The sequence below is a fragment of the Euphorbia lathyris genome, chromosome 2 (assembly GCF_963576675.1).
Source record: "Euphorbia lathyris chromosome 2, ddEupLath1.1, whole genome shotgun sequence".
NCBI classification, from domain to species: domain Eukaryota; kingdom Viridiplantae; phylum Streptophyta; class Magnoliopsida; order Malpighiales; family Euphorbiaceae; genus Euphorbia; species Euphorbia lathyris.
Genome location: NC_088911.1, coordinates 99,911,768 through 99,929,949, shown reverse-complemented (window position 1 = coordinate 99,929,949; position 18,182 = coordinate 99,911,768). Strand labels below are relative to the sequence as shown.

Here is an 18,182-nt window from a genome sequence, read left to right as displayed (position 1 = left end):
CAAGCTGATGGAACTCAGCAGAAAACAGGGGAGGCATCTGGTTCTGCAACTCAGCTTAAGCCGGGGAATCAGGGTCAGCAACAAAGAATCGCCAAAGGTAAAGGAATAGCTAACCAAGCTCACGTCAACAGGAAGAAATAGATGGACTAGTCTTAGTTCTTGACTTGTAGTTTTATCTAGCATATTCTATTTTGTTAATGCTGACCATCTATATATATTTATTAGGGATGGCAACGGGTAGGGTACCCGCGGGTAGTGCCCTTCCCATACCCTTACCCGTTTATCTGGGAACTACCCGTACCCGTCCCATTACCCTAATGGGTATCATTTCTGCATCCCATACCCGTCCCAGTTATTTCGCGGGTACCCTTACCCGTTAAGGAATAAAAAAATAATAATACAATAAATTTAACAAAATCATACATTTCATAAAAATCCATCTAAAAATTAAACAAATATCCAACATGAGTTTATAAATCATCCACAAAACGTCCATCTAAAAATAAATTGTTCCGTTTTGGTTAATCTTCGCTTTTGCTCCATTTTGTGTCGCCTTTATCAACCTTTAAGAGAATGAAACACATAAATTAATAAGTTATATAATGTAAAATCAAAATATATTGAATAAAGGAAAATACATACCTTAAATCACCATTATCAAGCAATAATTTCCCAAATGTCTTCTTCGTTTTCACTTGTGAAAAGATTTTTAGAAGGATCTTCAAATAAAAACACATATATTAGTTAAGTAATTCTTTAACTTCTAATTGAATTAAAGCATAAATTTTGAAGTTATTATAGTTACCTCCATAAACCGCTAACCAATTTTGAGCACACATCAATGCTTTCAAAGTATCTTCACGAAGCTTACTCCTATAATCATTGACAAATCTTCCACTAGTACTAAAAGCGGATTCAGATGCAACTGTGGAAACGGGAATAGCTAGAAGATCTCTAGCAATCATTTGCAAGGTTGGATATCCATATATCCATATACCCATAGCTAAAAACCTTTATATTGGTGGATCTTGAGTGTCCTCTGGCAATAATTATCAACTGTAATAATGTCAAATTGTCAATGCAACAAATAGTCCCTTATTATACTATATAAATACTTACATACAAAGGACAAAATTCCGAAACAAAACCAAGCCTCAACAACATTATCATATCACAAATATCATATTAGTGCCTCTCTAGTCTCTCCAATTAATAAACCAACATCAGTTCTATCTCAATATTCTTTTATATCATATCATAAAAACCCACTTCTCTTAACTTAATTTTGCTTTTTACTCTATAATATTATCATATCACAAATATAAATGTAGCAGCTATTAGTTTTTTATTATTTCTTTTTGTTTGTTAATTCGGGTTGAGCCCCATTTGGGAATAATATAAAAAGTAGTAGAAGAATATTTGAATCATCAAAGTCTCCACAAATCTTAGAGAGGCAGCAAACAACATATGAGTTTTCGGTAAATACCTTTCACGATGAGTCGGCGGTGATGGTTGACGGCGTCGGCGGTACGGCGGTGATGGTTGACGGTGTCGGCGGTGACAAAAATCAATGGAGAAGTGGAGGAGAGGCGGTGAGGAGAAGAGCAATGGAGAAACGATGTGGTGACTGTAATTTTGAGAGAGGCGGAAAGTTTGAGAGAACAAAAGAGAAGAACAAACAACGATGTTGGTGGCTGTCATTTTAGGGTTTTGTTTTATATAAATAATAACTATAGTAATATAATATAAAACTTACAGTTTAAATGTAAACCATAACAATAGAGTGACGGAGTGGTAATGCTTATGCCTTATAATCAGAAGGGCATGGGTTCGAAACCCATGTCTGTATATGTAGTATATTTTTTTATATAAAGGTAATGGGAAATGGGTAGCGGGTAACGGGTACCCGTTACCCGTCAGATATATACCGGGTATCGGGTACCGGGTACCCGATGGGGTATTCCCATAACCGTCCCATACCCATGACAGGTAGTATTTTTAATCCCATACCCTCTAAAACAGGGTTCGGGTAGTCCCATTAGGGTCGGGTAGTGCCGGGTACCCGCGGGTACACTACCCGTTGCCACCCCTAATATTTATACATCCTTTATTCAAACTGACAAATCTTATGTGATGCTTACTTACTTGTTGTGCTTTGTGCTGATCTGTCTTAAATGAACAAACAAACAAAATTAAAAAGGAATATACTCAGTACACATTAGCTCTGATACATCTTTTCATAACTCTGATACCTGAACTGACTATGTATCAAACTGAGTAAACATATGTTTCAAGCATTGAACTCTTCTGAAAGCTGACCTAGGCTCATCTGAATTAGATCTTGGAAGGTCTGGAATTGAACTAAGTCAGTATATGCATGTTTTAATTTTACTCGATTAAATCTTAGAAGGTTTAGAGTTAATTTAAGTCAACAGATGCAACCCTTACGGGGGAGTAACTTCAGAAGTAGAAAAGAAATTTCAATCATGGGGAATCTCAATGCTGAGTTCCACAATTAAATATTTTGCCAACATCAAAATGGGGGAGTTTGTTGAAACACCTTTCCACATGATTTTGATTTGACAAAATTATTTAAGTTAATCCATGATTAAGACAATTAAATTTAAGTGCTTTGATTTAATTGTACTAATGTGTTTGTTCAATGATAAGTATAAGAATATATTAGAACAGGAATCAAAAGTAAGACATGACGAAGTCAGCATGAGAACACAACACAAGCTGAAGTGTAACTCAGCATTATAGAAGATAAGTCTTCTTCTAAACTAAAGCTTGCAGATGAAGCTGACCATGGAAGCTGAGTAGAACGTGACCCAGTCTCGCTAGAGACAAAGAACAAAAGCAACGTCTATAAAGTTCAAGCTGAGTATTCGTCAGGACAGCGCGAATGATCCGTTTGCTAAAAGACAAGATCCGACAACTGTCTGCGCCAATACAGAAACCTTGGAATTACGCACAGAGTCAATTTCGAGACTCATGGGTCAACTAGAATTTGGCTAAAAGATGAAACTGGCGCTAGAAGACAAACCTGTAGGAAGAAGACAAGTCTGCCGCCTGCTAAATTCAGACGATAGGATTGGCCTGCTAATTCTGAATGCTGACCAAGCGTGTGACGCAAGAGAGCCATTTGAATCCAATGGATACTTCCAGATTCAAATGATTAGAGCTTCAGAATCAACTATAAAAGGACAAGACCTTCACTTGGATCTTTTGCCGATAGCCGAAAAATACAAGAGAAAAAGAATATACATACAAAGTACATTCAAACAAGAAAGAAGATCTTACACCAAATTTCTATTTCTGTGTAAAAGCTAGATTGAATTTGTATTCATCTAAAGTGTTTTTCATCTAGAAAGAACAATTTTGTATCAATTGTAAAATTGAGAGAGTGGTGCTGAGTACTCGGTTTTTAGTACTTAGCGGTAGAGAAAAATCTGAGTGTTCGATTATAGCGCTCAGTAGGAGTTGAGTAGACGAATAGAGGAAGGTACTCTTGCATATTCAACTGCCTTGTAAGCGGTTTGTGCTCTACCTTTAAAGAGCTCAGTATTGGATTGAAAAAGCCTGTAGGGATTCTGGGGACTGGACGTAGGCGGAGAGGCTGAACCAGGATAAGTCTGCTGAGTAATTTCTAACTCTCTCTCAATATATATATATATATATATATATATATATATATGTATGTATGTGTTGCTTGATTAAATTGCTCAGGATATAAATTGTAAAAGCTGACACTGAGTAATCTTGGTGCTGAGTTGGAAGCTGACCTCAAGTGTTAATTCCCAACTCACAAGTAAAACAGTTCTAGTCAGCATCTGACTAAAGCTGTCTTACATCTCTCGGTCGTGCTGACCTAAACTAAGTTAAGAAACTTAAAGAATTGATTAAGTCAGCATAATTATGCGAAAAAGTTACATTAGTTCCTAACCCCCCCCCCTTGGAACTAATCACACGGGACCAACACTAACCTGACGGTTTTAATTATTAGAATGTCATGTGATGACATTAAAGGTGATAGCAGTAATAAATAAGCTGCATCATAAAAAGGGTAAGATGACATTAATAAAATAGGCTAATGTCATGTGTGATGACGAAACATGACAGAACATGACCGTCGTCTGAAGGTGCAATAGACGGCAGCGAGCCCCGTGACAGATTTATATCTCGCGGGACGACGGTTTTTAACCGTCGTCTGAAGAGGGTTTTGGCATAGTGAAAATTGAAAAAATGCTCTCCATTAATTGAATGAAGGTTACAATTCTATAACTCGGCTTTTACAGATATAGATATGGATAACACACAAACTCATATAGTTCATTAAAATATGAGGAACCATTTGGCCCTATAACATCGTTAGCAGAATTAATTTTTTTGTAATCTTTAATAACTAAAGATTGCAAAAAGGAATTGGACAATTTTCTACTATTAAAATACACAAAAAGAATTGGATTAACCCATAATGAAACATACTTATTAACCAAAGATTGCAAAAAAGAATTGGACAATTTTTTACGATTAAAATACACAAAAATAATTGGATTAATCCAGAATGAAACATACTTACGAATACAAAATTAAACTCATACTTGCTGATTGCGGCAATAAGAAAGAACGATCATTGTGCAGCTGGGGGGCTCTGCAGCTGGTGCTGCATTCTCCTCCATCAACATCATCAGAGCTTCTGCAGCCTCTGCTTGCCGCACCGCCACAAGTTGTCCCGCCATTTCATAGGCCTCTCTGGACGGGTTTGGGTATGTACGAATTCCCCTGTGTGAAAGTTGAGCCAGATGAAAGGTGAATCTTATTACATTGGTCCTATGTATCAAGATACCACAAAAAGAACAGTGAAAATGGTTCTGATTATCCCCTGCTGCTAGGGGAATTGCAAATCTCCACATGGGAGATGGCGGCATAGTGAAGAAACTAAGGAATGAAACTTAAAATCAAAATGGTTGCAGAAAGAATAATGAAATTGAAATTCCAAAAGATGATCAAGAACATTAAGAAATGTAAGACTTCGCAGATGAAAAAGGTGGGAGTAACTTCAAATGTCTAAAATATCCTCGGAATAGGAATTCTTTTGTATTGAACTTGAACTTAAAAATAACTGGGCTTAACCCAAATTAACCCATGTAGGTTTGGGAAATTATATATTAATATATTATCATTTAGTCGAACTAGTCGAATTTGGTCAAAATTAGTCAAAATTATATTACAATTTTATTTTTTTCTGAGATATTCAGTCCAATCTCATATTTCTAGGATCCATGCCCAGCCTTAGTGTACACAATTGCTTTACGAACCCTTTCAAACCCTCCATCAAAACAGAGTTAATGTCTTGAAGATGTTAATCTAATTTAGCAGAGCAATAACAAGAAAATTGGAAAAATGCTCTCCATTAATTGAATGAAGGTTACAATTCTATAACTCAGCTTTTACAGATATAGATATGGATAACGCACAAACTCATATAGTTCGTTACAATATGAGGAACCATTTGGCCCTATAACATCATTAGCAGAATTAAATTTTTTGTAATCTTTAATAACTAAAGATTGCAAAAAGAAATTGGACAATTTTCTACTATTAAAATACACAAAAAGAATTGAATTAATCCAGAATGAAACATACTTATTAACCAAAGATTGCAAAAAAGAATTGGAGAATTTTCAACGATTAAAATATACAAAAAGAATTGGATTAATCCAGAATGAAACCTACTTATGAATACAGAATTAAACCCACACTTGCTGATTGCGGCAATAAGAAAGAACGATCATTCTGCAGCAGGTGCTGCATTCTCCTCCAACATCAGCAGAGCATCTGCAACCTCTGCTTGCCGCACGACCTCTGCTTACCGCACCGCCACAAGTTGTCCCGCAATTTCATAGGCCTCTCTAGACGGGTTTGGCATGTATGAATTCCCCTGTGTGAAAGTTGAGCCAGATGAAAGGTAAATCTTATTACATTGGTCCTGTGTATCAAGATACCACAAAAAGAACAGTAAAAATGGTTCTGATTATCCCCTGTTGCTGGGGGAATTGCAAATCTCCACATTGGAGATGGCGGCATAGTGAAGAAACTAAGGAATGAAACTTAAAATCAAAATGGTTGCAGAAAGAATAATGAAATTGAAATTCCAAAAGATGATCAAGAACATTAAGAAATGTAAGACTTCGCAGATGAAAAAGGTGGGAGTAACTTCAAATGTCTCAAATATCCTCGGAATAGGAATTCTTTTGTATTGAACTTGAACTTAAAAATAACTGGGCTTAACCCAAATTAACCCATGTAGGTTTGGGAAATTATATATTAATATATTATCATTTAGTCGAACTAGTCGAATTTGGTCAAAATTAGTCAAAATTATATTACAATTTTATTTTTTTTCTGAGATATTCAGTCCAATCCCATATTTCTAGGATCCATGCCCAATCTTAGTGTACACAATTGCTTTACAAACCCTTTCAAACCCTCCATCGAAACAGAGTTAATGTCTTGAAGATGTTAATCTAATTTAGCAGAGCAATAACAAGAAAATTGGAAAAATGCTCTCCATTAATTGAATGAAGGTTACAATTCTATAACTCGACTTTTACAGATATAGATATGGATAACGCATAAACTCATATAGTTCGTTACAATAGGAGGAACCATTTGGGTTGAGAGCTTACCTATGCCTTGGGAGGTCATGGGTTCGAATCACATCTGGGTCTGGTGGTGATTTTTCTTTCTTCTTTAATGTAAGCGCATTGCGCAAATTTTTTTTTTAAAAAAAGGAGGAACCATTTGGCCCTATAACATCGTTAGCAGAATTAAATGTTTTGTAATCTTTAATAACTAAAGATTGCAAAAAGAAATTGGACAATTTTCTACTATTAAAATACACAAAAAGAATTGAATTAATTCAGAATGAAACATACTTATTAACCAAAGATTGTAAAAAACAATTGAAGAATTTTCAACGATTAAAATATACAAAAAGAATTGGATTAATCCAGAATGAAACATACTTACGAATACAGAATTAAACCCACACTTGCTGATTGCGGCAATAAGAAAGAACGATCATTCTGCAGCTGGTGCTGCATTCTCCTCCATCAACATCAGCAGAGCTTTTGCAGCCTCTGCTTGACGCACGACCTCTGCTTGCCGCACCGCCACAAGTTGTCCCGCCATTTCATAGGCCTTTCTAGACGGGTTTGGCATGTACGAATTCCCCTGTGTGAAAGTTGAGCCATATGAAAGGTAAATCTTATTACATTGTATCAAGATACCACAAAAAGAACAGTAAAAATAGTTCTGATTATCCCCTGCTGCTCGGGGAATTGCAAATCTCCACATGGGAGATGACGACATAGAGAAGAAACTAAGGAATGAAACTTAAAATCAAAATGGTTGCAGAAAGAATAATCGAATTGAAATTCCAAAAGATGATCAAGAACATTAAGAAAGGTAAGACTTTGCGGATGAAAAAGGTGGAAGTAACTTCAAATGTCTAAAATATTCTCCGAATAGGAATTCTTTTATACTGAACTTGAACTTAAAAATAGCTGGGTTTAACCCAAATTAGCCTATATAGATTAAGAAAATTATATATTATTATATTATCACTAATTATAAAGTTTCAAACTAATCTTAAATATTTTCTTTTTAATTAATTACATGTCATATATCATTATTATAATTTTGTTAGTAATACATTTGGAAAGATTTGAAATGATAGTTAAATACCAATCAAACCCATTTTTCTAATTTGTTAAGTCTAAATTTGTCTTTCCTTAACACAATTTTTATGCCAAAAAAAATAATATTGAAATTATGCATATATTATTTTTTATATCTAAAGCATCATTTTTTTTCTTCAAACAATTCTCTTTTCTACCATATTTCTTTATATTTTTATTATTTTATCACCTCTTATTATTTTTGAAATATTTTTTCTTCCATACTTTTTTGTTTTATTCTTTTTCTTTATTCCTTTTTCTTTTACATTTATGATTGGAGGGATTATTCATTAATATACCTGAATATAAATAACGGGTTATCGATCGAGTTATCTCATATAACGTAGATCATTACCGATAAATTGTTCGAGCAAAAGAACGAAAACCACAAACTCATATTGTAGAAATATGCATTTGCAAGGCATCAAAATATAATAACCATATTTAATCGATTGTTCTAAAAAAAATGGAGATCAATAACTCATTATATATATATATATATATATATATATATATATATATATATATATATATATATGGAAGAGTTTTCAATGGTGAGTCTCCATCCATGGAAACCATTATATTCTAAATAAATGACCTGCTATAGTAGGTTACCAATAAGTTATCAGGTTACCTAATGGTGAATAAGCAAATTCTACATGCTAATTAAGGTGCATGTGATCAAGACTGCTCTATAATAAATGATTGTCCACATTTTCCAAAAATACTTACTCTTTCTATAATAAATTCATAAAACATTAAAAATAAATAAATAAAATCAATAAAAAATCGTTGTCTCCAACTTTGGTGAATGAGTTTATTTGGGTAAATTACCAATTTTCACATTATGACCACTGAACTTCAATTCTTTCCGGTATGGTCACTGAACTTTACACTTTTTAACACCGGTGACCTCTCAATTATTAATTGAGCTTACAATTCTAAGGATTTCTAAATTGAGCTTATATTTATTACGTTACTTTACTTACGTTGCATTGGGTTACGATGTGTTAAGGATTGTAAGCTCAGTGATTGTTTATAAATAAAAGTTGGGATAAGGTACCAAAATAGGTCTAAGGTTTTTGGGGAAGTACCAATTTAGGCTCAACGTTCAAAATAGCACCAATATAGGCTTAACGTTTACAACATAATATCAATTTAGGCTTAACGTTTACAATATAGCATCAATTTAGGCCTCACGTATAAAATAGCACCAATATAGGCTTAACGTTTATAAAATAATACGAATTTAAGCTTAACGTGTTACAAAATATATACAATTTAAGCTAAACATCATAATTAAATTAATCATATTATATTCTTTCCCCATTAACTTTATATGTTATCTTTTATTTAGTTCTATATTCTTATTTATTATAATACAATTAATTAGTATTCTTGTCCATTAAAATTTTATATTTGTTTTTCATAAATGATTCCATGACTACTAAATTTCATTGCTCATATAATATATGCAAACTAAAAGTAATTGAATATCCATAATATTTTGAACACTATTATGGATATTCAATTACTTTTAGTTTGCATATATTACATGAGCCATGGAATTTCGGAGTCATGGAATGGTTGATGAAAAATAAATATAAGGTTTTAATGGGCAAGAAAACTAATTAATTGTATTATAATAAATAAGAAAATAGAACTAAATAAAAAGAAAACATATAAAGTTAATAGGAAAAGAATATAATATGGTTAATTTAATTGTGACGTTTAGCTTAAATTAGATATATTTTGTAAACGTTAAGCTTAAATTCGTATTATTTTGTAAACGTTAATCTTATATTGGTGCTATTTTGTACGTGAGGCCTAAATTGATGCTATATTGTAAACATTAAGCTTAAATTGATATTATGTTGTAAACGTTAAACCTATATTGGTGCTATTTTGAACGTTGAGCCTAAATTGGTACTTCCCAAAAACCTTAGGCCTATTTTGGTATCTTATCCCATAAAAGTTTAAAGAAATAAAAAAACCTAAGGATTTACAAATTCAGCTTCCAATCCTAAGGATTTATAAATTGAGCTTATATTTATTATGTTATGTTACGTTACTTACATTATGATACGTTACGTTGCATTAAGGATTGCAAGTTCAGTGATTGTTTATAAATAAAAGTTTGAAAAAATAAAAATAAAACCCGAAAGATTTACAAATTGAGCTTACAATCCTAAAGATATATAAATTGAGCTTACAATCCTAAAGATATATAAATTGAGCTTACAATCCTAAAGATTTATAAATTGAGCTTACGTCACGTTACTTAAACATATAAGATTTATATAAAATTCAAATGTTTTACGTAAAACTTGATTTTTTGCAATGTTACTGCTTTTTTTTTTTGTAAAAATACAACTTTATGTTAATTAAGTCCAATTTTACATAGATCTCTAAAGTTATGAGATTTACGTAAAGTTCAATTTTTTTACATGAAAGTAATATTTTTCGTGAAAGTTAGTGATCTACGTTACGTTATGTTACGTTACGTTATGGTATATGTTGCGTTACATTACGTCACATTACATTATGTTACGTTACATCATATTATGTTACGTTACGTTACGTTATTCACGTTATGTAACATTATATTATGTTATGTTACGCTACGTTACATCACGTTATAATATGTTATGTCATGTCAAGTTACGTTACGCTACGCTACGCTACGCTACGTTACAGATTGACAGCTCAATGACTATTTATAGATAAATTGAGCTTACAATCCTAAGGATTTACAAATTGAGCTTACAATTCTAATGATTTATAAATTGAGCTTATATTTATTACGTTACGTTATGGATTGTAAGCTCAATGATTGTTTATAAATAAATGAAAGCTTAAAGAAATAAAAAAAAATAAAGATTTACAAATTGAGTTCATAATCCTAAGGATTTATAAATTGAGCTTACAATCCTAATGATTTATAGGTATACTAAACTGAAATATTACTAAACTGAAATATTACTGAACTGAAACATCACTGAACTAAAATATTACTAAACTAGCACATCACTAAACTGAAACATCACTGAACTGAAATATTACAAATATGAAACATTACAAAACTAAAACATCACTGAACTCAAACATCACTAAACTGAAATATTACAAAATTTAAACATTACTAAACTAAAACATTACAAAACTGAAACATCACTCAACTGAAACATCATTGAACTGAAACATCATTGAAGTGAAACATTACTAAACTGAAATATTATTAAAATGAAACATTACTGAACTGAAACATTATTAAACTGTAACACCGTGGAACTGAATATTACTGAACTGAAACATTACTGAATTGAAACATTATTAAACCGAAAAATTACTAAACTGAAACATCACTGAACTGAAACATTACTAAACTGAAACATTAATAAATTGAAACATTACTGAACTTAAACATTACTAACCTGAAAAATCACTGAACTCAAACATCATTGAACTCAAACATCACTGAACTCAAACATTACTAAATTGAAACATTACTGAACTGAAACATCACTGAACTGAAATATTACTAAAGTAAAACATTACTAAATTGAAACATTACTGAACTGACACATCATTAAACTAAAACATCACTAAACCGAAACATTAATAAATTAAAACATAGCTGAACTAAAATATCACTGAACTGAAATATTACTAAACTAAAACATTATTGAACTGAAACATTACTGAAATGAAACATTACTAAACTCAAACATTACTAAACTGAAACATTACTGAACTAAAATATCATTGAACTGAAATATTACTAAACTTAAACATTACTCAATTGACACATCACTGAACTAAAGCATAACTGAACCGTACGATGACTAAACTGAAACATTACTGAACTGAAAAATCATTAAACTGAAACGTTACTAAAGTGAAACATTACTGAACTGAAACATCAGTTAATAGAAACATTACTAAACTGAAATATTACTGAACTGAAACAATACTAAACCGAAAATTACTAAGCTAAAACATCACTAGAACTAAATATTACTAAACTGAAATATCACTGAACTGAAACGTCACTAAACTAAAATATTACTAAAGTCAAACATTACTAAACTAAAACATTACTAAGGCAAAACATTATTGAACTAAAACATCACTAAATTGAAACATTACTGAACTAAAAAATTACTAAACTAAAACATCAATAACCGTAACATTATTGAACTGAAACATCACTAAAATAAACATTATTGAACATAAAATCACTAAACCAAAATATTGATAAACTAAAACATTACTGAATTGAAACATTACTAAACTGAAACATTACTAAACTGAAACATTACTAAACTGAAATATTAGTGACCTGAAACATTACTAAACTGAAACATCACTGAATTGAAATATTTCTAAATTGAAACATTACTAAATCATCATTAAACTGAAACTTTACTAAACTGAAACATCACTGAACTGAAACATTGCTGAACTGAAATATTACTAAAATGAAACATTACTGAACTGAAGCATTACTGAACTGAAGCATTACTGAACCAAAGCATTACTGAACTGAAGCATTACTGAACTGAAGCATTACTGAACTGAAATATCACTGAACTGAAATATCACTCAACTAAAATATTACTGAACTGAAACATCACTGAACTAAAACATTACTGACTTGAAACATCACTGAACTTAAATATTACTAAACTGAAACATCACTGAACTAAAACATCATTGAACCAAAATATTACTAAACTGAAACATCACTGAGCTGAAACAATACTAAACTAAAATATTGCTAAACTGAAACATTGCTAAACTGAAACATTACTAAACTGAAAGGGCATACCCAGATATTTACCAAGATTGGTAGTTCTCCTAAAGCCTAACTCCGAACAAAAGTGATTTTGAAGCTTGTTAGAAGTATTAGTAGAAAAGGAAACACGAGATTTAGATAAACTAACCTTTTTCGCCGAACTATTAAAAAATGATACAAAACATGCTTCAAATCATGCGCCTAAGTTAAAGACACTTTAGACATAAGGATAATATCATCCACAAAGAAAATATGAGACAACAATGTCCCATTTCTAGAAACTTTGATAGGCTTCTAAAAACTATCTGCAACAACATTAAAGATAAGATGACTAAGGCACTACTAAACTAAAACATTACAGAACTCAAACATTACTAAACTGAAACATTACTGAACTGAAACATCACTGAACTAAAACATCACTAAACTGAAACATTACTGAACTGAAAAATTACTAAACTGAAATATTATTAAACCGAAACATCACTAAACTGAAATATTACTGAACTAAAAATCACTAAACCGAAATATTAATAAATGAAACATTACTGAACTAAAATATTACTGAACTGAAATATTACTGAACTGAAACATTACTGAACTGAAATATTACTAAACTGAAACATTACTGAATTGAAACTTCATTGAAATGAAATATTACTAAATTGAAACATTACTGAGCTGAAACATCACTGAATTGAAACATTACTAAATTGAAACATTACTGAACTGAAACATCTCTGAACTAAAACATCACTGAACTTAAATATTACTAAATAGAAACATCACTGAATTGAAACATCACTGAACTGAAACATCACTGAATTGAAACATTACTAAATTGAAACATTACTGAACTGAAATATTTCTAAATTAAAACATCACTGAACTGAAACATTACTGAACTGAAACATCACTAAACTTAAATATTACTAAACTGTAACATCACTGAATTGAAACATCGTTGAACTAAAACATCACTAATCTGAAACATTACTTAATTGAAACATCACTAAACTTAAATATTACTAAACTACAACATCACTGAATTGAAACATCACTGAACTAAAACATTACTGAATTAAAACATCGCTGACTTGAATTATTACTAAACTGAAATATTACTAAACTGAAACATTAATGAACTCAAATATTACTAAACTGAAACATTATTAAACTGAAACATTACTGAACTGAAACATCACTGAACTGAATATTTCAGTTCAGTAATGTTTCAATGATGTTTCAGTTCAGTAATATTTCAGTTTAGTAATATTTTAGGTTAGTAATGTTTCAGTTGAGTGATGTTTGAGTTCAGTTATGTTTGAAGTAAGTAATATTTCAGTTCAGTAATATTTGAGTTTAGTAATATTTCAGTCAGTGATATTTTAGTTGATTAATGTTTCAGTTTAGTAGTATTTCAGTTCATTGATGTTTTAGTTCAGTAATATTTCAGTTCAGTAATGTTTCAGTTCAGTGATGTTTCAGTTCAGTAATGTTTCAGTTTAGTAATGTTTCAGGTTAGTAATGTTTCAGTTCAGTAATACTTCAGTTGGGTGATGTTTGAGTTCAGTTATGTTTGAAGTCAGTAATATTTCACTTCGGTAATATTTGAGTTTAGTAATGTTTCAGTTTAGTAATCTTTGAGTTCAGTAATATTTCAGTTCAATGATGTTTCAGTTCAGTAATATTTTAGTTCAGTGAAGTTTGAGTGCAGTGATGTTTTAGTTCAGTAATATTTCAGTTTAGTGATGTTTTAGTTCAGTAATATTTCAGTTCAGTAATGTTTCAGTTTAGTAATGTTTCAATTCAGTAATGTTTCAATTTAGTGATGTTTCAGTTCAATAATATTTCAGTTCAATGATGTTTCAATTTAGTGATGTTTCAATTCAGTAATATTTGAGTTCAGTGATGTTTTAGTTCAGTAACATTTTAGTTCAATAATGTTTCAGTTTAGTAATGTTTCAATTCAGTAATATTTTAGTTCAATGATGTTTCAGTTCAGTAATGTGTCAGTTGAGTAAGGTTTCAGTTTAGTAATATTTCAGTTAAGTGATGTTTAAGTTTAGTGATATTTTAGTTTAGTGATGTTTTGGTTCAGTGATGTTTTGGTTTAGTGATATTCAGTTTAGTAATATTTCAGTTCAGTGGTATTTCAGTTCAGTAATGTTTCAGTTCAATGATGTTTTAGTTCAGTAATATTCCAGTTCAGTAATGTTTCAATTCGACAATGTTTTAGTTTAGTGAGGTTTCAGTTCAGTAATGTTTCAGTTGAGTAATGTTTCAGTTTAGTATTATTTCAGTTCAGTGATATTTTAGTTCAGTAATGTTTCAGTTCAGTAATATTTTAGTTCAGTAATGTTTCAGTTAAGTGATGTTTCGATTTAGTGATATTCAATTAATTAATATTTCATTTTGGTGACATTTCAGTTCAGTAATATTTCATTTTAGTAATATTTCAGTTCAGTGGTGTTTCAGTTCAGTGATATTTTAGTTTAGTAATCTTTCAGTTTAGTAATATTTCAGTTGAGTAATATTTCAGTTGAGTAATATTTCAGTTCAGTAATGTTTCAGTTGAGTGAAGTTTCATTTCAATAATGTTTTAGTTTCGTAACGTTTCAGTCCAGTAATGTTTGATTTCAGTAATGTTTCAGCTCAGTGATATTTCAGTTTCGTGATGTTTCAGTTCAGTAATATTTGAGTTCAGTAATATTTCAGTTTATTGATGTTTCAGTTCAGTAATGTTTCAGTTTAGTGATGTTTTAGTTCAGTGATGTTTCAGTTGAGTGATGTTTCAGTTGAGTGATGTTTCAATTCAAAATATTTCAGTTCAGTAATATTTCAGTTCAGTAATGTTTCAGTTCAGTAATATTTCAGTTCAGTAATATTTCAGTTCAATGATTTTTTAGTTCAGTAATATTTCAGTTCAGTAATATTTCAGTTCAGTAATGTTTCAGTTCAGTGATGTTTCAGTTCAGTAATATTTCAGTTGAGTGAAGTTTCATTTCAATAATGTTTTAGTTTAGTAACATTTCAGTCCAGTAATGTTTCGGCTCAGTGATATTTCAGTTTCGTGATGTTTCAGTTCAGTAATGTTTCAGTTCAGTGATGTTTCAGTTGAGTGATGTTTCAGTTGAGTGATGTTTTAGTTGAATGATGTTTCAATTCAAAATATTTCAGCTCAATGATGTTTCAGTTCAGTAATGTTTCAGTTCAGTGATGTTTGAGTTCCGTAAAATTTTCTGTTCAGTGATATTTACGTTACATTACGTTTGTGTGAGTTTAAATATATGAATTATAGAGATTGTAAGTTTAATGATTGTTTATAAATAAATGAATGCTTAGAGAAATAAAAAAAAAATTTAAGGATTTACAAATTGATCTTGGAATCCTAAGGATTTACAAATTGAGTTTATAATCCTAGAAATTTATAAATTGAGTTTACAATTCTAAGGTAATAAATAGGGGGACAACACCATTAATTAGAACATCATTAATGTTGTATTTGGTTATCATAAATAATAGTTGGTTATATCTTGAGAAAAGAGAAAACGTTTTTCAAAGCACAATATTCCAAGTTACAACTGATATGTCATCAGGTAAAACTCATTTTAATATTAAATCACAACTTAAATTATGGACCATTAGATCTTGATCCAATGGATATTAAACACTCACCACCCATGGAGATAATTTAGTGCTCACCATTGAAAACAACCATATATATATATATATATATATATATATATATTATAGCCGTAATATACTAAGTACTAATCGTGTTAATGATTTTCAATTAGGGTTCATGATTAAGTAGACTTGTTCATGGGTTGGGTCGGACTAAATTTAACCGGACTTTACATATATTTACATTATTCAAGTGCAGCTCAGTTCGAACTATATTTACACTAGACTCGGACCGTGTTGGGCTTGATTAAAAAACTAATTTTAACTCAGTCCATCCAACTAATATTATTCTTTGTATTTGTATTTATATTTATATGCATGTTAAATTATTTAGCAATGAAAAGAAAATAGGTTAATTATAAATAGATACACTGTGATTACACTGATTTGCAAATGGATACCTATAGTATTTTTCTTTGCAAACACAACCATGAGATTGCAAGATTTTGCATTTTTTTTAACTTTGCTAGATTTGACCGATAACGACTTCAAAATGAAAAAATTTCAAGAATTAAAGTTGTTTAGTATCATATTTACTATCGAACCATATTTTATATTTTTCAAAATCATCATTTTTTGAGTTTGCCTCTCTAAACATTAACTTTTTTATTATTATTAGATTGTGTTTAGTAATATGATTTTGTGACACAAAATATATTTAAAGGATAAGGTACCAAAATAGGTCTAAGGTTTTTGGGAAAGCACCAATTTAAGCTTCACGTTCAAAGTAGCACCAATATAAGCTTAACGTTTACAACATAACATCAATTTAGGCGTAACGTTTACAACATAGCCTCAATTTAGGAATTACTAACCGAACGTGACACGTTATTCGTTAAGTCTGCCAACTCAGCACCACGTCGCATAAGATACCAAAATTGGCATAAGGTTTGTAGAAAGTATAAATTTAGACCTCATGTATAAAATATCACCAATATATGCTTAATGTTTACAAAATAATATGAATTTAGGCTTAACGTTTACATAATTGGTTTATTTTTTTTTTTTGATAAAATATAATTGGTTTAATTAATTGGTGGATCCATTATGATTAGTTTAATTAATTGTTGGATCTCTTGTGATTGGTGGATCCATTATGATTGAGTGGTTATAAAGTTTAACCATTAGAGTTAGATAGTTTAATAAAATGATGTTTATTAAATGGATGATGTGGCATATATATTAAATGATTGTGAGTATGAACCATTGGTGATGCTCTTATATTTGTTTTTCATCAATGATTCTATGACTTCTAAATTCCATGAGCTCATATAATATATGCAAACTAAAAGTAATTGAATATCTACAAAATTAATACTATTTAAAATGATATTGATATATGACCATATTGGCACACAAAATATCAATTGTCAACTGACAACTCATCCAAAATGTTACTATACAGCCACACAAAATCCAAAGTGCCTAATATCAGTTCCATAATTTGTACCATGCTAGAAAAATAAAATTATCTTTTTGACACAGCTTAAATTGGATATATTTTGTAAACGTTAAGCTTAAATTCGTATTATTTTGTAAACGTTAAGTCTATATTGGTGCTATTTTGTAGGTGAGGCCTAAATTGATACTTCTACAAACCTTAGGCCTATTTTGGTACCTTATGTGATGTGGCGCTAAGTTGGCAGACTTAACGGATGACGTATCACATTCTATTTCTAATTCCTAAATTGATGCTATAATATTGTAAATGTTAAGTCTAAATTGATGTTACGTTGTCAACGTTAAGCCTATATTGGTGTTATTTCAAACGTAGAGCCTAAATTGATACTTTTCCAAAAACCATAGACCTGTTTTGGTACCTTATCCCTATATTTAACCAAGTTTTACCTCTGTCAATGTCAATTAATAGAATGCTAGTGCGAGATAATAATTGTAAAAATAAGTGATTCGGAATGTCACTTAGGCCCAAGAGGCCCAGTGATGCCCGACCA

General features: G+C 30.7%; 1 long non-coding RNA gene across 1 annotated transcript; it reads right to left on the bottom strand.

Moving 5' to 3' along the window:
- Positions 1-488: 488 nt before the first annotated feature.
- LOC136217250 (uncharacterized) lies at positions 489-1,664 on the bottom strand. The gene is made up of 4 exons (XR_010683456.1): positions 1,487-1,664; positions 806-1,056; positions 643-719; positions 489-563 (listed from the first exon to the last, which is right to left on the bottom strand). It is a non-coding gene; the product is annotated as an uncharacterized lncRNA (long non-coding RNA).
- Between the last annotated feature and the right edge of the window lie 16,518 nt (positions 1,665-18,182).